Here is a 26,910-nt window from a genome sequence, read left to right on the forward strand (position 1 = left end):
TTAACGAATACCATATTTACTATCATTATCCCTCTAAAAAATTTTTAACTTGGTAAAATGCTAGATAAGTGTCAAAACTCTTATTTTTATATTAAAGAATTCCTTCCTACCAATAATATACAAGAACATAGATTATGCAGTGTTTAATTTTCAGTCCTAATTTTTAAATTCTTTCATCCATTAATTGCCTGAGAAGCATACCCCATCCATACTTTCAAAGTGTAGGATACACATCCTGTCAGCAGGATGCCACATTCAGAACACTAAAGTTCACTTTCCCCACTGCCAGAGGACATGCTCAAATAATGTACTGTTGGTAAGATGCCAGTGTGGTGTGTTGGTATCTGAGGAAACAGCCTGGGAGGAAACAGCACAGAAACCATAGAATTTGACCCAGGTATTAAAACCTCTCAATTTTAAAAGCATTCATAAGCTCCATCTCTGGACAAAAAAAAAAAGGCACAAGTTGGACTTTAAAGAGATTTATAACATTTCCACTTAGCTTCTTCCTCAAAGACTAGGCAACAGTTTCACAGATAGTGATTTAGAGAAACTCCATTTTATTTTGAACCTAAAACTGTATCATTTCAGCTGTTTCAAAGTGTTGGCAGAAGCTTTTTCTTTGGAGTCATTTCTTTCGGCATGCTCTGACTTTGTAGGAATGTTATAATTACAGTCAGAGCTTTACATGCAATTTCAGTGTGCCATAGGGAAATTTGCATATCCTGAAAGAGGAATCCCCAGGTCTAAAAGTACTTATTATGTTTTCCAATTTCAGTCTTCAAAACCAATGCAATCAGGAAGGCTTTGCCTAGGTAAACAATTGCCTATAAATGAATTCCAAAGCTAGTAATGCTGTTTATAAAAGAAGAAATTTGCAAAGGGATGCAAATATTTAAAAGGTCACACTGTCTACTGCTTGAAGAAGCAAAGGTTATCAGTCCAGTTAAAGCAAACAATGAAGAGTGTGATAAAGAAATGTATCTGGTTATTTAAAGCCCACACGAATCTCCGTAGTTCAAAATCCCACCAGAAATATACAGAGGAAAGTTTTTCTCATAAGATTCTTGAACTTATTCCAGCTAGTTTGGAAACACGACAAAGCAATCAACTTTGCGGTCTGCTTTTCTTTAAACTCATAAACAAGTACCATAGTATATGAAACAGGTGTCAAAGGAGGGTAAGCGGAAAAGGCAATCTTCAAAAGAAACCTTTGACGTAAGGATTAGAGTTCAAACAAAGTTGTCCAGGTCATTAATACCTAGCTATGCTCACAGAAGGACACTCTCTTGGTATTTATATGTGGGATGATCATGGGGTTTCAAATTAATTAAATGGGAATTTCTATTTCAGGAATCCCTCTTCAGGGGAAATTTTGAGAGGGCACATAATATCATTCTGATTCAAAAATAATGTTTTCTTTATGGGAGAAAAATCTCTGAGTTTCCATGGAAAATGCTTGAGGCAGAATTTGGTCCTCAGAGATTTTTATGTTCAAAGAGGCTATTTTAAAACAATATAGATCCTATTATCCAAGGAACAGCACACAAAAGGCAAATGACATCTCTTTCCAAAAGTAAGATAAATTCTACCACATTTTTCAGCTATTATTTTGACTTTAGTATTTGGGAAGCAGTTACCAGATAGTGGCACTTTATGCTAAGATCTACAAAATAATCAATGCAAACAAGAATCATCTCTAGACTGTAGGCTCATTAGAGGCAGCAAACACTTCTGCTAAACTGTTGTACTGTACTCTCCCAAGAACTCGGTACAGTGCTTTGTATACAGTAAACTCTGAAGAATAAATACCATGGATTGATTGATATTGTGCTGTACTGCACTCTTCCAAGGGCTTAGTACAATATTCTGCACACAGTAAGTGCTCAGTAAATACCCACTGAGTGATATGGTGAAGCCAATCAATTAGTAAATCAATCCAGAAAATTTAAGCCAATAAATCCTCAATTATTCAGATTTGCTGACTATACTAACCAAACCTATTCATTTGGCTCTGCAAGCCTGGCAATGCAAATCTCGGTCATAGAAAGGATCCCTGCTCAGGACCCCATAACCTCCTTATACTTAATCAGTGGTCTTTACTGATCCTTACTGGGTGCAGAACACTGCATTAAGTGCTTGTGAAAGCACAAGAGTTGGTGGATGTGATCCTGTCCACCTGGGACTAAAAGCGTACAGGGGGAGGCAGTCATTAAAATAAGTTACAGATAGGGGAAACAGCAGAGCATAAGTATATATACATAAGTGGTGTGGGGCTGGGGTGAATATCACAATTCTTAAGGGGTTCACAGCCAAGTGCATAGGTGATGCAGAAGGGAGGACGGGTACGGGAAATGAGTGCTTAGTCAGGTAAGCCTCTTGGAGATGATGTGGTTTTAAGAGGGTTTTGAAGGTGGGGAGAGTGATGGAGTGGTGTGTGTCAACTGGGTTGTAGTAGGAGATTAGCTAAGTAAGGTTTGAGAGAGAAAACTGATTAAGTGCCCTAAAGCTGACTGTAAGGAGTTTCTGTTCGATGCAGGGGTGGATGGGTCACCACTGAAGGTTTTTGAGGAATGGGGAACTATTGACTGAACTATTTTTCAGAAAAATCACCCAGGAAGCAAAGAAACTGGAGACGGGAGAGACAGAGGCAGGGAGGTCGGTGAGAAGGTTGGTGCCGTGGTCAAGGGGGAAAATGACAACAGGTGTAAATGATTTTCATATGTGTCTTCCTCATACACTGTAAGCTCCTTGAGAGCAGTGATCATGTCTGCCAACTGAATTATACTCTCTCAGGTGCTTACTACAGTGCTCTGCACAAAGTACGATTTCAATCAATACCACCGATTCAATGATTATTAGTTTAAATACTACCAAACTGAAATGCAAAAGTCATTGATCGAGTCACTCTTTTGGCAAGAGAAGACATTACCTAAATCAGAACAGATGACCAGTTTTTGCTGTCACTTGAAGCTTATGCTGTGATTTAACCTTAACCCAAAACCACCAATGAAGCAAAGACCCTGGCCTGGCAAAAGAAGAAAATAAAGAGCCGCCACTTCAACTTTCCATTTATTCACTGAATGCCTGCTGTGGCATGGCACACTTTTAAACTTTGTTGGGATTGTTTCAATAATTTTTTTTTAAAGGACACTGTAAATAGAAGGTTTGCACTATTCATTCATTCAATCATATTTATTGAGCATTACCTTATCAGACAATGGGACTATTGTGGGATTACTTCACAAATAGGAAGGCTTGACTTCAAGAATATGCCAGGGAGTTTAAATGCAAAACAATTGGCACTGAATCAAAAATTGGTATCAATAACATCCTCCTCTGCCATACTTTCATCATTAAATGTTAAAATTCCCCCAGAACTAGCAGTGGGAGGGAAAAGATGTGCTAGGACATCACTCAAAGAGCACTCCACATGCATATTCAATCTTAGCCCAACAGTGCTTTACAAATGAAGGTGCTGCAGAACAGGGCTGAATACGAGTACACGTAATGCTTTCACCCACCATTTTCAGAGAGAACTACACTATCTTCTTTGAGACCTGCATGAAATATTAACTACGAATAACAATACTTTCATTCACTGTAGTCAATTGCAATAACGGTATGGTTCCAAGTTTCAAGAAGGAAAACAAAAGGTCAGGAAAATAATGGAGCAAAGCAAATAATGAGCAAAGACTTTGTAAAATATGACTGAAAACTCTGGAAGCGGGACAAGTTAATGGCAGACCACTAATACAAGTCAACATTGGCAGATTCACAGAAATAATATTTATGTGACAATTCACTTACTTCATAAGGGCGGTGCCCAGAATGGTTTCCCCAACGACAGCCATGCACTTCATCTCATTCTGCCTGCTTTCCTATTAAATGTTGCTTAATGCCAAAAAGCTACTAACCTCATATTGAGTTTCTTTATGTACCTCTTATAACTTGATAGGCACTGCAATGTATAACTTGATAGGCACTGGAAGGTACCTATAAATTGTTTGGTGGCATCTTCCTCAATTAAAAAAAATTATCTTAATTATCAAGATCTAGGGTGTTTCTTACACTGGGAGTGGTATTTTTCCCCCTCAAACAAAATAATCTAGATAAAGCATTTTGTTAATTTTGTTAATAACTAATGTAAAAATATATTTACTAAACAAGACTTCAAATTTTTTTCCATTTTGTATTTAAAATGATAGGAAAAGCTAGTCCTCAGGAATAATTCATTCACTTTGCCTGCTTATAGGATTTTTAAGATAACATGATTAGAGCCAAACAAGTCAACTTTTTGTGTTATCATTTAAGACATCAAATTGACTCATCAGGGTGTCTTATAAATCTGAATCTCCATTCTCCTTTGATCAGTTGGGCTCCCAGCACCCTCTTCCTAATACCCCAGGAACTTCCTTTCTCTTCCTTCCTTGGCTTTGTTCAGTCTCTTTGTTTGGATGACTTCCTCCTTTCTCCATTATGTCTTCCTCATCCCTGGTGTCCATTGTGAATGAATGTTAAGAAGAATAAATCAAGCTTTGGCGGATGCTTCTGCCCTAACTAGTTTTGTAATTAAATCAAACAATCCGAAAGGAAGGGACATGGAGCAAAGAGTCGTAATCAGCAGGGAAGGCATGGAAAATATTCTTTGCCTGGTTTCAGTAATTTTAGTTTATTTTTCTTTCTTTTTTTTGGCCGCTGTTTCTTAATGGTGGGGCGGGGGAGGGACACGAAGAAGAAGGAAATGTAAAATCTTCCTGACATGGAAATAGACTGAAAATAAAAGGACACACTCTAGAACTTTGATCATTCGAATAAAAAATTGACCGATTTCACGTTCTGGCAAGGTATTGCACTACTTAGAGATTTGGACTAATTCACTAATCTTAAATTTACATTCCAGGAATCCAGACTTCATACATAACGTTTTAAATGATTATCATGAACCAACCAGCACTAATAATAATGATTGTGGTATTTAAGCACTTACCAGGTGCCAAGCACTGTATTAAGAACTGAGAGAATAATAATAATTATGGAACTTGCTGAGCTCTCCGTACCAAGCACTGTACTAAGTACTGGGGTAGATACTAGATTATCAGGTTGGACAAAATCTCTGTTGCATATGGGGCTCACAGTCTAAGAGAAAGGAAAAATAGGGATTTCATCTCTGTTTTACAGATGAGAAAACCGAGGATAAAGAGAAGTTAGGTGACTTACACAGCAGGCAAGTTATATAGTTGAAATTAAAACCCAGGTCCCTTGACTAGCAAGATCATCAGGTTCATTTTAAGGGTGGATGCATTGGAACCATGGGTCAGTGAGGTGGAAATAAACCTTTAATAATAATAATAATGTTGGTATTTGTTAAGCGCTTACTATGTGCAGAGCACTGTTCTAAGCGCTGGGGTAGACACAGGGGAATCAGGTTGTCCCACGTGGGGCTCACAGTCTTCATCCTCATTTTACAGATGAGGTAACTGAGGCACAGAGAAGTTAAGTGACTTGCCCACAGTCACACAGCTGACAGGTGGCAGAGCTGGGATTCGAACTTTAGCCATTTGGGTTTAATTGTAAAAATATTCAGTAAAAAATGGAACGTCTGCTGACTCTGTTGTACTGTACTCTCCGAGGAGCTTAGTACAGTGCTCTGCACATAGTGAGAGCTCAATAAATACTACTGATGATGATTATCCTGTGAGGTCAGAGGTAACGAGGCTAAATCTAGGCATTGGCATTATCACGTTATAGATGGCATAAAACTATCTAGGTTGGATCATATGAGGAATACATTTTATCCAGTGCCTCAGAGACAAAATGGAGACTGGGGACCTTTCACGATGAATGTCTTTCTAGCCTTCCAGAAGAGAGAAGTGTTCATTCTTGGTACAAATAGTACGATTGCATACATCACTGAATCCACATCGTAGAATCAAATTCTTCTAAACCGTGAATGAACTGAACATCTAGAATGAAGGGTTGTTTTACTCTAAATACATACTACTTACTTATTCTGGTAATTAATACCAGAATCGGAGGCAGCTATCAAAGATAACCCTATAATTACTCACTTTGCTTTCAAAATGAAACTTTCTAAAATGAGAAAATTCTGCTCACTGCTTTGCACACGCCACTTTATGAGAGCTTATTCAAATATCAGTAACATCTGATTTCTCAGATTTGAAATAAACTGTTGGCTTTGGTCCAATTCATTTTGAATAGATGAGTGTGTCATTTTGGTTTCAGTCCAATTCATTTAGAATGGATGAACATGTCCTTTTAACACCCCCACATCTGAGATCCAGTATAGGGATCAAGCTACTCCTTTACTGATCTGAATCTGCACAGGGCAAACTCAACTATATGCATGTATCAGGGAAGCATGAACAAGAATTGGCCCAGTAAGTCAAGACTAAAGTTTCTTTAACCAGCAATCTCTTCCCATCCCAAGTTACCTGACATCAGCAGGTCCACCAACCAACCATTAGAGTCTGAAGGTTTTCATAGCCCCATGCCCTGCCGTGATCTATTGGACAGAGCACAGGCCTGTGACGCAGAAGGACGTGGGTTCTAATGTCGGCTTCTCCACTTGTCTGCTGTGTGACTTTGGCTGAGTCACTTCACTTATCTGGGCCTAAATTACCTCATCTGTAAAATGGGGATGGAGACTGTGAGCTCCATGTGAGACAGGGACTGTGCTCAACCTGATAAGCTTCTATCTACCCTGGTGCTCAGAATGGTGCTTGACACAGCGTAAGTGCTTAATTAACAAATGCCATGATCATTATCCTGGAATGAGAGAAATGACCAGAGAACCAAACCTCTATTTTCCATTCACTCACGAGGATTCCATAAGGGAGCAGTAGAAGTCCAAGCTAATTGTTCAATCACAGAGGTTGAGAATTTGAATGTCCTGAGAAATCAACACTGTTTCTAGAAAATATTGTGTGGCTATTTTCCTTTAAACTACACAACTTTTTGGCTTTGGTCCATAGGGAAAGTAAACTATTGTTTTGAGGCAAAATGCCACAAGGGCAGCAGCATAGTTACTTATAAAGAAAGCGGCATCACCATCAGCAACAGCCCTTCACAAAGATGGTGGCAGGGAGGAATTTATTTAGCACTTACTGTGTGCAGGGCACTGAACTAAGTACTTGGGAGATAAGTGATCCATGAGCAGGGTGTAAATCAGGGTATCAGAGTTGAGCTGCCCTTGACTGAGTAATGATGTTATATTGGATTAATTTGGGGGATACTGTTGTGAAAATACTGAGTTTTCCATTCTGGTTGAGGAAGCATAATTTTTGCCTATCTTGAGTGAAAGAATCTCTGAGATATGAAAGCTCTGCTGTGTGGAAGGGTATACTGTTACTACTTGGTAATGAGAATATTAAGACTCCCTCAATCCAAGCTCTCCAAGGATAGAACGAGAATATTTTGGTACACAGTGATTTGAGACCAGCTAAAAGGATGTCGATTCTGGTGTAGATTGGGATTACAAGAATTAGCAGAATTCATCCCAAATACTAATCAACAGTATTCACTGAGCTCCTACTGTGTGCACAGCACCGTAGTAAGTGCCTGGGGGAATACAACAGAGTCAAAGGCAAGATCTCTGCCTTTAAGGCAATCTAGCGAATGCTTGGAAAACAGAGGGAAGAAATTACCAAAATCTAAATTATATGTGTAATAAAGGGGCTCAAAAGAATTCAGATTCCCTGAATTACAGAAATGTATAAAGAACAGTTGCAAGTTGAGGACTGTTAGAACAGCTTACAAAAAATAAGAAAATAAACAATCTTGACACAATGTAGTTGAAATGAATGGAAATGGAATCTAGAAAATCTTGTGGGTTTTTTTTTTTCTTTAGATTCAAATTCCAGAAGAAACAGAAGACTGAGGGAAGTACAGAATCATGCACAAATCACTTCATGCATAGAAAAGAGTGGATTGATTTAACATGAACTACAACTCAAAGACCCAACAATGAGATGATACTTGAAAAAGGCAAACAACATAGCTTTCACAAGTTTCATTTAAAATTTCATAAGTCTCAATGGCATGAAGAACCCAAACAGAGAAGCAGAGTGGCTTAGTGGCAGGAGCTTTGCCTGGGAGTCAGAGGTCATGGGTTCTAATTCCAGCTCTGCTACTTGTCTGCTCGGTAATCTCAGGCAAGTAATTTAACTTCTTTCTGCCTCAGTTTCCTCATCTGAAAAATGGCAACTCAGTATCTATTCTTCCTCCTACATAGTCTGTGAGCCCTGTGTGGGACAGGGATTGTGTCTGACCTGATTAAATACAATTATTACTATTATTACATTTAAGAACATCAGCTTTTTTATGGAAGCATAGCGGTTGTCAACCAGAACATTACTACACCACATCACGCAGAAATAACCAGAGATTTGATAGCTTTTTCTGGACGCAACCTAACAAAAATCATTTCAAGGCCTTCCCACAGGAATGTGAGGAAAGACCTCCACAAAAATTAAAACATCTGTTACCACAACAAAAATGAAACTGCAGATATTGATTTACTTCTGCTACCTGTTACAATGTTGCTGACCTCATTTCAAATTCTTTCCCAACTCTCCTTCTTTGAGAAGGGGTCTGGCAAACATAGAAATTGAATTTAGACATCTGAACTCTTCTGTTTAGAAATACATTAATGGCATATTCTAAAAACCTTAAAACTATTTGTATTAGGTGAAATGGTCCATGTCACAGTTTACTGAAAATAAGAAAATCAAAAAAGGAAGCTGGAAATGAAATAAATGAAGCACACATGCCTACCTTTATAAGAGTGATCACATCTCAGAAGGTCTCATCGTGCAGAAACTGTCTCCACTGAAAATATGAATAAAAGAGTATTTTTCTGGTGCCAGAACACCAAAGAGGATTTTTTAAAAAATCTGAAGCCAGAAGCTCCTTTTTAATTAAATGCATACATTTTTGGTCTTCTGTAAACGTGAAAAACTTTAGTATTTTCTCACCAACACCCCAAAACCTGGTGACAGGTACAGAAATATAATCAGCAACATGCTAAAGATCTGCCTCAAACTCCGGAGAGTTTACGTGTTTCTTGACTCCAGGTCCTTAACTTTTCCATCACAAGTAACGCCACCACCATCCTCCCCATCTCAAACATGCAACCTTGTAATTATGCTTGACTGCTTCTTTTTCAATCCCCATTTTCGGTCTGTCTCCAATTCCTGTTGGCTTTCCTTCCATAATACGTCCAAAGTCTGTCTCCTTCCTCACCACTAAAATGGCCAGCACAGTGATCAAGGTTCTTGTCATTTCCTGGCTGATTACAGCATTAGTCTCATTACTGATCTCCCTGCCTCCAGTTTATCTGGATTCTCTCCAGTTCATACTTCACACAGCTGCCTGGATCATTATTCTAAAATATCATTCTGCACAAGTTTCTTCACTCCTGAAAAACCTCAAATGAGTAGCCATTCTCACAACAATCAGAAACTCCTGACCACTGACTTTAAGATAACCAATTAAGTCTCTATTTTGTCTTCTACTTGTCTATTCTCTTCTCCCCTTTCACTTCAGCTTGGACTCTTCATTCGTCTCAAGCATATCTACTCACTGCGCCTTGATCTTTCTACCTTTGACCTGTAATTCACATCATTCTCTGGGTCTGCAACTTCCTCCTCCTCCAGATTTGACACACCACAGCTCTCCATTTTCAGAGCCCTTCTCAAAGCACACCTCCAGGAGCATCCCCAGACTACCATCTAATTTCACCTGTTCATATCCTCTCCTCCTACCTCTCCAACACTTCTGTGGCACATACTGTACTTCAGTATATATACACAGGTATAAACTCTTACACAATCTTTATTTCTTCTTTTACCTGTCTGTAATATGGTTTAATGTTTCTCCACCTGTATATTATAATTACTTAAGGCCACCTATTGTGACTGGCTCTATCATACTTTTCCAAGTGCTAGTAACGGTATTTACTAAGTGCTTACTGTATGCAAAATACCATACTAAGTGCTGATAGGGAATACCCAGTTGGAAATTAAATATGGTCCTTGGACCTTGATGAGCTCAATATCTAAGAAGTTTAGAGGGGAGAGAGAGAGAGACACTTGTGAAAGAAGGAACACTGAAACACTAAAGCAACATAAAAAATAAGAGCAAATACAAAACTATTGCATTGACTGCTGAGTCTCCTGGGCTTCACCTTCTGAATTTTTAGCTAGCCAAAACTAAATAAGATTGCCAATGGAAGAGTTTTTCTTCATGAAAGGATACTGGCCTTGTCTGCAAAATAAAGCTCTCAAATAAAAAAATCTGGCTTCATCATGTTTTCAAAATAAGGTGACCAGATGGCCTGCAACAGGTAGGGCAGTGATCCGATGTGTGTGTGGGTGTGTTGAGTGTTGTGGCAGGGGGGAGGGAGGCCAGGGCTATGGATGAGGGCAGCGAGTCTGTGCTCAATAGCAACAACCTGCATTTGTAAAACACCCACTATTCTGTCCTCTAGGTCCTTGGGAACATAAAAGAGAAGAAAAACACAAGGCTCTGCCTCAGAGTTTCCAATCTAAGTGGAAGACAAACAGAAATAAATTGCAAACATACAATAGGTACAAGATTAGGAGCATGGAAACAAAAGATAAAAACAAAAGGCGGCAAGGAAGTAAACAAATAAGCAGATATACAGATGAGTACTGAGGGTGGCTGATGGGATGTAGGGGAAGGGTCTCTTGGAGTAGATGGCTTTTTAGGGATTATTCTGGAGTTAGAAAGTGACACCTTGGTTTAATGGATTAAGAGAGTGTATTGGAGCCCATATAAGGGAAAAGGTCATAAGAGTAGTATTTATTAAGCACTTACTCTATGCCTGCACTCCGGGAAACACTGAAACGTGTGAGCTATAGGGAATGGAACATTTATCCAAGAGAATTCTTGGGGATTGGGGTCCTAAAAAGACCTAAATTATACTGACCAGCTTTGGAGATGGTCAGCTAGGGGTAGTGTCCCACTACCGTTCCCTGATCATAAGTCTGTTCTGCCTGAAAAACCACAGAGATCTTTAACTCTTTGAAGGCAGGGCTTGTGTCTACTAACTCTATTTTACTGTATTCACCCGAGTGCTTAGTATAGTGCTCTGTACACAGTAAGGGCTTAATAAATACCATCAATTGACTGAACTACCTACTTTCCAATTGCAGACTCCTGTTAACTGGTCTGGGAGTCCATCTATACTGCTTATTAGGGCAATACAGAGCGGGTAGTAGCCCCTATTACACTGCCAGGCCGGGTAGAACCAAATCCCCAAATTCTCCTCCAATCAAATGGAAATGCAGACATCACAGTTCCCAGGGAGTGGTGCTCGGTTCTAAATCAGAGGGTTGAGAAATGGGAATTAAGAGTGGGAGATGAGATGAAAAATAGAGATTGGGATTAAAGTAAAAGGACAGAAGTCAGTGACTGATTACGCTAATGATCAAACTTGCAATATTAAAGGATAATTCTTTTAATTTCATTAATCACCCACATAATCCCAGAAAACAATCCTGCTAAATGCAAATAAATGGTTGTGATTACTCAAGTTTATTCAAAACAATTAGCTTCTGAAGATAATTGTATATTAATGTAATAACTTTCTCTAGCCACGTAAGGGGAAAATTGTATTCAAGTATAGAAAAACTTAATCTCCCCCATTTCTAAGTCATTTGTAACTGAACTGACCAAGAGTGTCTCAGTGGAATGGGCCCATAATGAAAATTCTGGCTTTGTCATTGATCCATTATGTGGAAAGCAATTTAACTTCTATGGGTGTCAGTTTCCCCCTCTGCACAACAGGGATAATGATGTGTGGATTAAGACATTATCAAGACATTTTTGGATTTAAAAGTGTCAGAGACGAAAGCACTGCCAACGCATAATTGGAAATGGGCTGCAATCAAGGGAAAACATTGCAAAACACACTGAAGAGGTATTCCATTATTTATGCTTTTTCTGTTTATGCAACACTCTTTCTCCAAGGTTCCAAAGGTGCCTTATGAACCTGAAGTAATTATTCCACATAGCACCCCAGTGACACGTGTAGACCAAGTATTATACTACGCTTTAGGAGGTGACAAAGGGCATGCATTCCTCGCCATGGCCAATGCCACCAGGAGAAAGGGTCATTCCTAAACCAGAGGAGAGCGGAACTGTCATTTCATCTCCCCCTCTAGACTCTAAACTTTTTGTGGGCAGGAAACATGGCTACCAACTTTGTTATACTGTACTCTACACAAGTGCTTAGTACAGTGCTAGGCACACAGAAAGTGCTCAATAAATATGATGAATTGATTTCAGGGTTTTGCTCTCTGGCCTCTCAGCTTTCTCTCAACTGGGGAAGTCTCCACTGCTCCAAGGTAGGTTAATAGTTCGTTTCATACTATTCAATACCCCAATTCAACAGAAAAAAATAAATAAATCAAGGCAGACAGGAATTTTTCAAGGGCAGGAATGATCACAGGAAAGAAAAATAAACTCGATAATGGAAATATGAAAAGATAAACTGGCCTTTCTTCTTGCTTCAGGGAGTAACTGGTGCCTGGGAATTGGAAAAGAGCTCCATAGAGACGTGATGAGGTATATTTTCATCAAACGTCTATGAGCATCTGGTTGTCACTAGAAGGGCACTGTGAAGACCCTCTATGAGGCCAGGGCTGACATTCACAGTGAACAGAGAAAGACACACAATGGAATCAGCCACACTGTCTTGAAGTTAGCTAAATGACCTTGCAATATTGAGAAACTGTTGCAGGACGTAAAGGCAAAATTGGATTTATTTTTTAAGCTGGATAGCCTCAAGGGAACAGCAGAACCCCAGTCTAATTTGCGGTTTCTTAAATCAGAAACAGAAGAAACTGAGAAATGAAGGGTTAATGGAGTCTCTAGAGGTAGAGAGAAGACTCTATTGTCTAGTGTGAACTGTTCAAGCAGCCACTAGTAATGGAGTTGTCCATTGTTTTGCATTTCACTTTTTCAAGTTTTCTTGGCCTTAGTGGTTAATTATGTTTCCTTTCAAATTAAGAAACAATACCAAATGTTGGAAAGGAAATTCTTCTGATTTAATGGGTGACTACATAAACCCTGGAAAAGGGAGTATTATGGGAAAATCCAAAGTATCCTGGCTCTACGGGGCAGGTTTCCAAGTCCACAACTGAAGGGGCACTTAAGTTACGGAGTTACACGCCTAGAGGTACCAACTGTTAAAAAGATGGCCTCAGAAATTCCAACTCAACAGAACAATCAGCAGTAGAATGTTAGAACTGTTGGTTTTGAAACAGATTGCCCTACCGCTAATATTTATTGAGTACTTACTCTTACAGTACAGCACACTGTACTAAGTACTTGGGAGAGTACTGTGGATCTTGGAGGTATGATCCCTGCCTCAAGGAGCTGACCATCTTGCAGGGAGAGACAGACACTAAAATAAGTCACGGGTAGGGGGAAACCACAGAGTTTAAAGATACGCACTGAAGTGCTACTGGGAGTACCAAATTAGTGCTTACGGCTAAGACCTCTAAAGCAAAGTGACAGGGAAGACCTGGAGTGGGGGCAGTAGGTGAGCAAAAGAGTTAATCAAGGTAGGCCTCTTGGACACCTGATTTTAGAAAGGTACTGAAGAAGAGGAGGGCAGTGGTCAGCTGGATGTGAAAAAGGAGAGCCTACCAGCAAGAAAGAGCATGAGCAAGGGGTTGATGTCCGAACAGACAAGAAAGTGGCACAGTGAGTAGGGTGACTGAAGAACAAAGGTAACATGCTGGGTTGTAGTGGAGAGAAGTGAAGATAAGTAGGAGGAAGGAGAGAGTGGAGTGACTGACAAAGTCAATGGTGAGGAGTTTCTGCAAAGAGGAATGGACAACCACTGGAGCGTTTTAAGGAGTGAGGAAAGACATGTGGAAAAACTTCTTAACCTTTAACTAAGGAAGCTCAACTAGGCTTTTCCATTTTCGGGACTATACACATAAACACTTAAGATCTAATTCCTACAAGACAGAACAGGGATTCGGATGCACAGATTTCTTCACAGGCTGTGACTCTAATAGTAAAAGCCACTGGAATGACGACTTCCCCTTCCCACCACTCCCTGCCCCAAAAACCCTGCAGCTTTCCTTGGTTGACACTGAAGCTGTTTGTTCAGGACAGATGGCCCAGGTTAGGCTACCCCACCCCTCGGGAAAGCAGCCAGGATGGAGCCTAAATGTCAGCGCCACTATGGGCTTATCCTCCTGGCAGGATACGGCTCCTGACTTGGCCCTGGCAGGGCAGGGCCGTTCCCATGGGAGCTGGGCCCGAGGCTCCCAGCTGCTTCCGGGCCAGGCCCCAACTGAGGACAAACCATTCTCTCACTCCCCTTATCTTCCCAGGCACTCTAGGGCCAGGGGCCGTTCCAGAAGCCGGCTGACACTGCTGCTGTGGCCCCCGCCCCGGAGCGACAGCAGCTTAGTCCTGGGCTGGCCCCAGAGCAGTGGGGTCTAGTGAATAGAGCAAGGGCCTAGGAGTCAGAAGGTTCTAGTCCTGGCTGCACCACTCGTCTGCTGGGGGACTTTGGGCAAGTCACTTAACTTCTTTGGGCCTCAGCTACCTCATCTGCATCCCTCATCTAGGGAAGCAGCGTGGCTCAGTGGAAAGAGCACGGGCTTGGGAGTCAGCGGTCATGAGTTCGAATCCCGGCTCTGCCACTTGTCAGCTGTGTGACTGTGGGCGAGTCACTTCACTTCTCTGGGCCTCAGTTACCTCATCTGTAAAATGGGGATTAACTGTGAGCCTCACGTGGGACAACCCGATTACCCTGTATCTACCCCAGCGCTTAGAACAGTGCTCGGCACATAGTAAGCGCTTAACAAATACCAACATTATTATTAAGACTGTGAGCCCTATGTGGGACAGGGACTGTGTGAAACCCATTTATCTTGTACCTACCCCAGTGCTTAGTAAAATAGCTGACACATAGAAAGCACTTAAATATAACAGTTATTATTGTTATTATTAGTGATAGCGGCCGTGATGGCACTGGCAGAGGAGACAGTGTGGGAGTACTTTCTTCCCTTCCTCTCCCTCTTCTTTCCCTCCCTCTCCAGTCACTGGTATTTATTCTATCAATCACATTCATTGAGCAGTTACTGTGAGCAGAGTACTGAAGTGCTTGAGAGTACAACCTAACAGCGTTGGCAGAACACTCCTGCCCATAAGGAGCTTACAGTCTAGAAAGGGAAGACTGACATTAAAATGAATTATGGATATGAACATAAGTGCTATGGGTTTGAGTGCTTACTGTGCTTTATGAATGCTTCCTGTGTGCACAGCACTTTACTAAGCTCTCCATTTCCCTCTTATCTCCACCCTTCCTCTCTCTTCCCCATTTTCCCCTCCTAAATTCCACCCCCTCCACACTCCACCACAAGGATGCTTCCACACTGAAAATGAAAAATTGACCTCCACGCCCTTGAGTGCACACACAGTACATGGACAGACTGGAGCGTGAACAGGGACAGCAATCTACTGGTCACTTTAGAACTTGGAAATTGACCCCCAAATGCTTTTTAATATTCAGTTGATATGCTTTTAAATAGACCATTCTGCCTCCCTGAGTGTTTCTGAGAATTTAGAAAAGTGTTTCAATGATTGATCAACCTCCAAATACAGTAGATTATGAAAACTTAATTTTAAAACTTTATTTGATGTTAATAACACATTTAGGACTCAGTTTGTTGATGTTCTTTGACATTGAGGCTATTTGAAATTTGCAAAATAGTGTAGGTAGGGCAATGGGCAGGTGGCTGGGTAGTCCACGCGGCTAAGTGGCTCCCAGAAATTCCTTTACTTCTCCTTCAATGGAGCAAGGGAAAAGAGAGGAACAAAGAAATTCTACTCCTCCACCCCTCTCCTTTCCTTTCCCCACCTTAAGTATTCTGACAGGGAAGAAGTCCCTGGAAAGAATTTTGAATCAAACATATTTATTGAGTGCTTCCTGTGCAAAGTACTGTACTAAGCACTCTTCCCCCTTGCTGTTAAAAATAGTTTAGGATTAATCCCACTGTGATCCTGACAGTAGGGTTAGAAATCAGATTCATAGAATTGAAGGAGTGTTAAAAGACAATTCAGTCTATCACCCTGCTTTCAGGCAGGTGAATGCCTAACCATGCAAGACAGATGTTAATTATTTCCTTTTGAATCTAGAAATTAAGGCTTCATAATCTCCTCTGAGAATCTGTTCCAATACTCAACTGCCTACTTTTCAATCATTTCTCCCTTACCTAGCTCTCTTCCGGCAATTTCAATCATTCCTCTCGCTCGCCTATACGTACAAACAGAAAACTGTTCAGCTTCTTAAACACCCACTCGAGGCCATGGGAAGTCAGATCAATGGCCCATTCACCCAGTAACCAGTCCACCTGTCTCCAGAACACTGCTACACGGACATCCAGTCGGCACCTAGAGCTCGACATGTCCAAAACTGAACTCCCCATGTTCCCTCCCAAATCCTCAGTCGAATTTTCCCATCACTGGTGAAAGCAGTTCAAGACGTCTATGTTCAAGTTTAAATTCAAGACGTGTTCCACACATCTTCCCACTCCTCAGAACCCTCCAGTGGTTGTCAATTCTTTCCCGCATCAAGCAGAGACTCCTGACCACTGGCTTCAAGGCACTTAATTGGTTCTCTTCCCCTAACATTCTCATATCAGTCCCACCACCCTCTGGCTTGCACACTTCATCATTTGATATTGATGCTATCCTTTCAACCATTCTATTCTCTGTGCCTTGTTCTTGTCTCTCTTACTAATGACCTTTTGCTCCCATTCTTCCTCCTGCCTGGATCTCCCTCCCCATTACCATCCAGGCAGTCGGTACTCTCCCTATCTTCAAAGGCCATCTGAAATCCCATCTCCTCCAGCTGGTTTTCCCTGATTAATTTCATCTGCCCACCTGATTTCCTCTCCCGCTTTAACTTCAGCCTTTCCATGTCACCTAATAACTCCCTGCCCCACTTTTTCCAGTAGCACTTACGTACATATCAGTACACTCTGTTGTTCCACGTCACTTATGTACCTACAAATTATATATTATTCATTTACATTAATGTCGATCTTGCTCCTCTAGACTGTGAGTTCATTAAGGGCAGGGAACATTTCTACCAACTTTGTTGTACTGTACTCCCCCAAGTGCTTAGTACGAGGCTCAGGATCGGTAAGCGCGGAATAATTACAAATTAATGATGATGATGCTACCAATTATTTTAGTACCTTCTCCACTAGACTATAAGCTCCCTCGAGAGCAGGATTTTTGTCCACTAACTCTATTGTACTCTCCAGAACACTTCCGCTTACCCCAGAGTGAATACCACTGATTGAATGATTAAAGACAACACCAGTGAAGAAGTGGTGGGATAGTTTGGGTGGTTGCTCTCCTTGACTTGCAATCACATACACGGTCAGGGAAGAACCTTATAACGTCGCTAACCATTTCCTTTCATCCACTCCATCTATTTAAATCCTTCCTCAGCCTAACACCCCAAATTTTCCCTTCTTTGAACCTATTAACTGCTCCCTCACAAAAAGTAAACTTTTCTTTTTCTTTGCCTCTTTCTGTTGGTGCCACAATGTGGTCTGGAATTCCTTAAAATCATTACAAACTGTAAGTGTTTCATCTTTGAATACTGAACCTACCACCTGGAATTCACAGAGATGCAAAAATATGTTTTATTTGCAAATTCTTCTTGATCATTCCCAGAATTCTGTTAGAAATCACTAGTCTAAAAGACCAGGAATCATTTAATTTAAATGTTATTTAATGTTTTAAATATCTTTGGAACCAGGTTTAGGGGCTATTTGAAATAATTATCACACCATGGAAAATATTTTTTTCAAAGACTGAAAAATATTGGATGTAGGTAGATTTTGCATTCCCGTCTATTTCTACTGCCTATATGATTTTTTTTTTTAACATGGGTGAAAACCTGGATGAAAATATTTCTCAGTAAACATCTTAATAAAATAAGCTACTATGACTTGAAGGACATCTATTTTAACAACTTCATCACATTTCTTCAAGAAATACTTCTTTCTTCCTAGCACTGCTATTGGTTTTTCATATAAAATGGACAGCCTATGATTTACCAATGCGTAGAAAGAGTATTTAACAGTGGCACTTTAACTCTAAATACTATTTTACTTAGTAGTTTAGGCTAACTTTTTTCCTTATTCACATTCCATGCTTCAATTATGCATGGTTCTGCCGTGATTTGCTTCTAAAGACAGTTCATTAGGTCTCAAAGCTTCTTAAGAATGATTCTCTGAACATTATATGTGCTGCAATAGCTTACTGTAGCATTGCCTTTGGTCTATAAAACTTAGTTTGGGTTCTGGTTACTGCAGCCATCACCTCTTTCTTTGCACTAGCTGAAATTAGCTGGGCTACTTCTGCTAATTATCCAAAATTTCTAATTTTAGGGAACTGGAAGGAGGCCAAGCCCCCTGGCGGGTCTGTTTCCTTGAAAAGGTAACACAGTCTAGGTATGACAGGTGTGATGACAGCAGCCTGCAAATAAATCTTTATGAAGAAGTAATTGATACTTACGCCTGAATATCAAACGGGACAGATAGCCAAGTGAAAATTAGTGAGCTCTGGCTACACAAAGACTCAGGCCAAACTGTTGAGGACTTGTATAAAGAAAACCTGCTGCCTTTACTTTCAAGAATTAAAAAAATACTTCAACAAAACTCATTTTAATTCTCAAAAGATCACAAATTTACCTGTTGCATGGTAGTTGATTCTTCAGTTCTGGAAATTCTTCAAAGATGACAAAGTCTGGTTAAATTAGCTCTTCCATGGGCTGCAGAAATGTTTCCAAATTAGCCTTACCTGAATAAGAGAAATAAGAATTTGCTATTTAATCATATTATTCTCTTATATTCATAGTATACATGTTTGATTCATTTTACAAAAGCCCCAAATGAGAAAAAGATGATGACTCTGAACAAGATGTGACTGAACAAAATTTTTCTTAAAAATTTACAATCAGCTCGTTAACATAAGTTAATTTTGACTAAAAAAAAAAAAGTGAATTTTCAAGGACTCCCATTACACCACATTCACCTACTAGGTGTCAGTAACTGGGGCTAACCCAAAATGTCACATCCAATTTATCAAGCAGTTTCTCCAGAATGGCCTGGATGCCCAACTAACATGAAATGGCAAGGCAGGTTCAGAAACAGCTTGATTCTGTTCAACAGAATCTAACAGCTTCCTAGTCTAAAAGCTTCCAAGAATTGCAATCCCCTGTTATAAAACTCCTCTTTCAGGATTCTATCGCAACAATGGCTATTGAATTGACATGTCCTTATTACTTTGAGATGACCCTGCAAAGTTTACAGGGTGACATCAATATACCTAAATAGCTGTTCCAGGATGAGTACGCAAGACTGTAATCAATAATATTTACTGAGCACTTACTGGATGCAGATCACTGCACTAAGCACTTGAGTGAATACAATGCATTAGAGTTGATAGATGTGATCCCTGACCTCAAGGAGTTTACAATCTAGCAGGGGAGACTGGCATTAAAATAAATTACAAGTAGGGGAAGTGTAGAAGGAACATTTCAAAACACAACCTCAAATGTTGGGGAGGGCGGAGGGGAGAGAGCCCTATGGACTCTGGGAGACACCACCAGGAGTAGGGTGGCACTCGAAAGCGCAAGACGAAAGAAAAATGTGAAGAGTAGAATTGAAAATTTGAAAAATCAGAAATAAATATTAGACATTGAAAATAGCAACTACAAAAGATAGTCATACAGAATACACAGGACTGTAAACTCCCTGTGGGCAGAAATTGAATCTATCAACTCTGTCTAATACTTTCCCAAGTGCTTAGTACAGTGTTCTGCATTAAGTAAGCATTCAATAAATATCACTGATTAACTTCAGATTCTTTAGGATATGTATATACTTGACTATGTTGTAACATATGTTTCCATGATGCTTTTAGATTCATGCATCTGTGAAGATTTAGGGAATGTTCTGCCCGCCATTCAAGACTGTCAGTACCTACATAATCTACAAATTGCATGTAGATTTGTTGTAGGAACAGTTGTGCCTATGTGCATGGCATCAGTCAAGCAGCCAAAGCAACGTAATTATTTTTGTTTAAAAACAAAACCATTCAGGAACTCATATTTCAGGGATTCCAGTTTCTATAAATTACCCACGGAAAAAGAAAATTAGGCAATGATACAAAACTTCACTTGCCAAAAATGATTTTCAACTCTTTAAAACGGAAATGTTTTAATCCTAGAATTCTTAAAAGATCAATGAAATATAACTTTCTTATGAAAAGCACACAACGAAGCTAATGAATAGCTAAAATTTATCTGAAGCACGTGATTACTCACTATACGCAGCGCAACTAAAAGGCAAAAATCACTTTTCATGCAAAGATAAAGCAAAACTTCAGCTAAGTAAATTCTATTGAGCACAACCCATTTAGCTAGCAGACTACTTACAGTTGAATTTTCACAGTTCAGAATGGACATTTTGAATGGCAGACAAGCATCTGTAACAGCACATTCTAATCTGACTTTTCTATATTTTCAAAAAAATAAGAGTAATGGTTTTTATTTAAAAATTGCTTATTTGATGGGATAATTTTATAATTACAATGTATAAGCACCTAGTACAATGTTTTGAATACAATAAGCGCTCAAATACAACTGAATAAATGAATGATTCTTCAATGACTAGCAATTTACAATCAACTACGATAAAGCAGCATGGCCTAGTGGACAAAACACAGGCCTGGGAGTCAGAGGACTAGGGTTCTAATCTTGATTCTGCCACTTGCCTATATGACTTTAAGCAAGTCACTTAACTTCTCTGTGCCTCAGAATGAGCCAAGGCATGGGCAAAGAGCTGAAAGGGAAAGCAAGGAGTCTGAAAATTCAACAAACCAAATCCAGTCATTTCTGCTAGAACACACGTTCTCATTAAGAATTGGGGAATGTTTCCCCATAAACAAGAGTCTGCTCTGGGTCTAACAAGATTCACGGGCTGGCGCTCGGTAGATTCATTATAGAAAGAAAGGGTGACCGATACATGTGGCCTCTTTCTTCCTAAACCCTTTCTCATCTTATGCTACAGTACCAGGAGCAGAGTTTGGTTCCGTTATCCCCAATTACCACTGACACTAGGGGATTTAGAGGAATTTTGAAGATGGGGAGGGAATTGCAGGCAGCTGGAGGGACATAAACAGGGGGTTGGTGACGGGAGAATCGAGATTGAGGAACAGTAGGAAAGTTAGCGCGGGAGGAGTGTTAAGGAATAAAGTGGGAAGAGAAGAGCGTGGTTAAGTGAGAGCAAACTGATGCAATGTATCAAGGCCAATGATGAGTTTCTGCTTGATGTTCTGTGGGGGAGTGGGTAGCCTTTGAAGGCTTCTGAGTGGGGAAGAAATGCACAGAACTATGTGGTAGGAAAATGGTCCGGGTAGCAGAGCAAAGTATGAGCTGGACAGGGTAAGAGGCTGAAGACAGGGAGTCCACCAAGAAGGCTGATGCAGTAGTCTACCTAGATGGGAAGTAGTCTAGTGAAATGGAAACTTTAGGTAAAATCCAGTAGAACTCTTTAAATGAACCTTCATATAAGTATTTAAATTCTGAAAGCATATGAATATGCAATTTACTTTAAATACTCTTCATCCTCTAAGACAGTCGCAAAAAAACCCCCAAAACTAAAACAAAACAAAATCCCTGTTCATTACTCTGACAGACAGGGAAAGACATAAATAGTGTTCCTTGCAATTCTTCAAGAGGAATGAGGGATAGACAGAATGAGGACAGCTTGAAGCCTTTCCAAAAGGCCTCAGATTTCAACAGTCTTCAAATATTCTCTCTAAATTTGTAGGTACCAACCTGGGCTTTTCTGAGAAGCTGGAAGAATTGTGTGTTTTGAATTCACCTATTTTTCTGAAATTTTCTTTCTTAGTATGATGTAACCCCACAATTTTCTCAGAAGGACACTCAGAGCACTTAGCAACCAATCAATAATATTCATTGCCTGCGCTGAATTCAGTGCCTGAGACAGTACAGTGCATTTTAAAAAACACAATCACTGCCCTCAAGGAACTTTCAGTCTCGTTGGAGGGACAGACATAAAATAATTTACAAAAAGAAGGGGAGAAAAGAAAAACAGAGCTGTAAATGAGTGCTTTAATAGTACAGTGTGTAAGTCGAAAGGAATTGAAGTGCTACAGGTGAGTGGATGCCCAAAGGTGAAATTGGCACAGAAAGGCTGAAGGGGTGAGGTGCTAGTTATGAGGGTGTGACTTATGGAGAAGAATACAAGAGAAAAACAGAGATATTGTGAACCAGATGATATAAGGCTATACTTGAGGTGAGTACACTATCTGATTAACTAATTGCTTCCTGTCAACCATTTCCAGTCAATTTGGAGCTGAGCAAGTTGTTGCAACTCAGCTGCATTCAGCACTGAACGAAGGGATAGCTTAACTGTGTTAGCCCCGAATTCAAATACAAAATGCAAAAGCAGTTGTACTCAAGAATAAACGACAATATGGGTTGAAGGCAGTGACAAAGTTAATGAAAACAATGCTTCCTATTAAAATGCTATTTCTGAACCTGGCAGCCATTTGCTGACAGTATCAATCTCTGAGCCTTCACAACAGAGAAAGCAATTAAGGGATTCTTATTCCTATAGCAATCCTAAAAAGTCTTTTCATATTATTAGACACCGAGATATTTTTGTATCTTGGACAATTTTCATAGTTTACACAATATGCACACTTTGCAGTAGAGACTGCTCCTCTTCTAAGCTTCTATAATTCATATGAGCTACCTTGTCATATGTTGTGGCAAAAATTACATAGCACGCACAGCAAAATCTGCGGTTGCAACAGCCACTTAAATCGAGTGGAGCCTGCAATGATAGCACTATCCTCGACTCCTCCCTCTCTTTCAAATTCCATATCCAATAAGTTGCCAAACCTGTCAGGTTTTTCCTCCACATCTCTAGAATCTGCTCCTTCCTTTCCTTTCAAACAACACGTTACTAATGCAGCAGCCTCCTCGCTGTCCTTTCCGCCTCCACTCTCGACCCTTCCCAGTCTGTTCTTCACTCTGCTGCCCAGACCATTTTGCGAAAACTTCATTCTACACACATCTCCCCACTCTTCCCAAACCGCCAATAGTTATCCAATCCTCACTGCACCAAGCAGAAACTCCTGACCAGTGGCTTTGAGGCACTCATTTTCTCCCTCCTACTTATCCAATCTTTTAACCATTGTACTCTAGCTCACACCCTTCCTTCCTCTCCAAGCTTACCAACTCACCACAGTCTATTTCCTGCCGCCAACCCCTTGCTCGTGTTCTTCCCCCCGTGCCGGAGTCCCCCTCTAGACTGTAAGATCACTGTGGGCAGGGAACGTGTCTACCAACATGTGTACTTACTCAAGAAGTTTGTATAATCCTATCTATTGAGTTCTTACTGTGTGGACTTGAGTGTTGAATCTCAATGGCCTTGTGTGTGTTCTAGTACAGAATGGCCAAAGTGTACAAGTAACTTTCTAAGATACTCATGGATGCGATCTTCCATCATCAGCATTATCTTCTGTATAACTACCTGTTATATAGTGAGCTCGGTGTGGGCAGGGAATGTGTGTCTCCTAACCCTGTAATATCGTACTCGCCCAAGCACTTAGTACAGTACTCGGCATATAGTAAGCACTCAATAAAAGCCACTGATTGATATGACAGTCCAGTTTAAAATGGAACTTGAGCTTTGTTACCGCCTTTGGATTTCTCACAATTGCAGAGCATTCTCTACTGAAAATATCATCAGTGTTATTTATGGAGCGCTTACTATGTGCAGAGCACTGTACTAAGCACTCGGGAGACTACAAGACAAGGGTTGGCAGACATTCCCTGCCCACAACGAGTTTATGGTCTAGAGGGACGAGCTTTAAGAATGATGATTATGATTAAAAACCACATCTTCTTCAGATGGAGAATCACTCCCTAAGCAGTAGCTGTGAGTCCCTATTTGAGGTCCAATGGAGAAATCTTGGAGGAAAAAAAAAATGGGACAGCAGCAACTCTACTGGCCACAGATTTGCCAGGACCATACACCCCTGCTCCATCCATAGCCATCACACTGGCCATGGTCCCCAGTACTGCCATACGCTCCCAAACACTGCCCATAAAGGATGCCGCATACCATTCTTGCATTCAGTATGGCTTAATCTCACCTCCCACTTAAATCTACATAGGGACCATGCCATCGTGGAAGTCTTAAAGTCTTAGACTGTAAGCTTGTTTGTTTTTTTCCATTTTTATAGTATTAAAACACTTGTGAAGATATAAAGGTAATCAGGTTAGGCACAGTCCACTTCCCATGTGGGGCTCACGATCTTAAACCCCATTTTACAGATGAGGTAACAGACCCAGAGAAATGAAGTGACTTGCCTAAGATCACAAAGCAGGCAAATAGCAGAGCTGGGATTAGAACCAGGTCCTCTGACTCACAGGCCTGTGCTCTTTCAGGGATCATGTCTATTAACTCTTCTGTACTGAACTCTCTCGAGTGCTTAGTATAGTCCTCTCTACACTGTAAGCACAAAATATACTCCACTGATTTAGTGACAGAAAAAACAATCTGTATTTCACCTAGGCAGGAGGCAGAATCAGATTTAGTAACAGCATCAATTTTATAGGATCTTTTTTCTAAGGAACCAAAAATATTTTTCTCATTTATATCTCTTTTAGCCTCATTTAGTTGTCGGTCCAAATCCACTCTTCCTACAAAATGTGAACAAATAACAATTCAAGAGTAACAACACTACTCACCCATCTTTACAATTTAATTAGAATCTGGAAGAACTGTCACCAGAGGGAAAGTCTACTTTGGAAATTCATTCAGCCCTTACCTTTAATCCAGACCTCACTAAAGAACATCAATATTTTGAGGAATATATATCCACCAACTACTGCTCAAAAATGATTAATTTTATGAAAGCTACAAAACTGCCATCAGGAGAGATATTTCACTGGCCCAAATTCATACCAGTGGCATACAAGTGAAAAGCTATATGTTCCAATCACAGGAATCATTCATTATCCCACTGGAAGATCTTTCTCCTCTTATTTCAAAACTCAAGGTCCACATCTAAATCAGAAAAGAAACTAAACCCATTCCTTTTTGACTTTTCTCTTCACTAAAATCTTACCAGAGGAAATAGATCTTGACCAAAAGCTTCTTCCCAGACTTTAGGATAATTTGCATTAACTAATCTAAATGGCCTGCGATGGGAATTTGAGAGTTTTGTAGATATAATAGAGACTCATTAAAGTGGAAAACTTATAAAGATAAAATTTGTGCAACTAAAATTTCACATAATTGTCCTAGAAGTTGACAATAGCTTTTTTTCTCAATTGTAAAAAATTAATGGATATGTGAGAGAAACAAAATTTCTCCTCACCCTCTAAAACTTAAAAGCTTCACAGACTAAAATAATAAGTACATTGTAGATGGTCACAATTTTGACAAGACTTTCTCAATGCCAAAATTCCTTACCAGGAGTAAGATAGTGTATAAACTCTTTGTTGGAAGTACTTTAATCAATGCTGAAAGCTGCATTTACACTCCTGTACTGTTTGCCTCAGTTCCCTCATCTGCAAAATGAGGATTTAAAACCTTCTCTCCCTCCTACTTAAGACTATGAGTCCTACGTGGGACAAGGACTGTGTCCAACCTAATGACTTGTACCTACCCCAGCGCTTAGAACAGTAAGCACTCAACAACTACCATGAAACAAACAATTTGAGTTTTGGGGATGCTGTGCAAGTGAATGGAAAAAGACTGGAGGAAGATATATCCACTTTCCACACCCTAGCTGACAATTCGATTGCCAGCATCAGATCAATATCATTACTGAAAGCCCATTAGAAATACTCAGTACCACATATAGGCAGAAGGAAACTACAAAATTATTCAAATAGGATGCCTGTCTTCCAGGCGCTTTCTATTTGATGGATGGAAAATAATAATAATGTTGGTATCTGTTAAGCACTTACTATGTACAGAGCACTGTTCTAAGCGCTGGGGTAGATACAGGGTTATCAGGTTGTCCCACGTGAGGCTCACACTTAATCCCCATTTTACAGATGAGGTATCTGAGGCACAGAGAAATTAAGTGACTTGCCCACAGTCGCACAGCTGACAAGTGGCAGAACTGGGATTCAAACCCATGACCTCTGACTCCCAAGTCCGGGTTCTTTCCACTGAGCCACGCTGGAAAAGAACAATTTGTAAGAGTTCAACCATTAGTTGTGGAGTGAAGTGGGCTGGGATGGACCAATCAGCTTTATCTGTGTTTAGGCCTTGGTCGTGGCATCAATCCTGCCACCGAATTCCTGGCTTAATCAGAAGTTCAGATACACAACAGTCTGAAGAAACCGAAGCTCCCTACCCTCAAAGATGTGCCCTAACTAGTATCCTAGAGACACACTGAAAAGGAAGATGAAATGAATCCCACTCCTAGGAAAAAGGAGAGTGGAAGAGAAGACAGAAGGAGAAAAGCATGGTAGTCCCAGATCCTACAGTGATTTGGGATGAAGTGGACCCTGAATGCAATGGGGACTACGATAATGGTGCTGTGGGGTTAGGGGAAAGCTATTTGCTGAAAAATCTATGGCAGCAAATAGCTTTCCCCCAACCCCACAGCACCGCAATCATAGTTTTCATTGCCACTGCCTCCAGGGACCACTTCATCCCAAGTAAGGAGAGTTGAGCATCTGGGGTGGAAACCCAGTCTGGGTTTGCCTCTCAAGGCAAAGTGGAATTACTGCCTTGGCTGCTGAACTCGCCAACAGAG

At 40.3% G+C, this 26,910-nt stretch overlaps 1 protein-coding gene across 4 annotated transcripts in view; it reads right to left on the bottom strand.

The window, feature by feature from the left end:
• PLCB4 (phospholipase C beta 4) overlaps window positions 1-26,910 on the bottom strand; it is a 272,520-nt gene that overhangs the window by 239,885 nt on the left and 5,725 nt on the right. For 3 of the 4 annotated variants that reach the window (XM_029072432.1, XM_029072428.1, XM_029072429.2), the window contains exons 2-3: window positions 18,783-18,891; window positions 8,797-8,850 (exon numbers count right to left, since the gene is read on the bottom strand). The gene's annotated coding sequence lies outside the window, so the exon portion shown is untranslated. The remainder of the gene's footprint in view (window positions 1-8,796; window positions 8,851-18,782; window positions 18,892-26,910) is intronic. The other variant, XM_029072431.1, reaches the window with a different exon arrangement.

The sequence above is a fragment of the Ornithorhynchus anatinus genome, chromosome 9 (assembly GCF_004115215.2).
Source record: "Ornithorhynchus anatinus isolate Pmale09 chromosome 9, mOrnAna1.pri.v4, whole genome shotgun sequence".
Lineage (NCBI taxonomy): Eukaryota > Metazoa > Chordata > Mammalia > Monotremata > Ornithorhynchidae > Ornithorhynchus > Ornithorhynchus anatinus.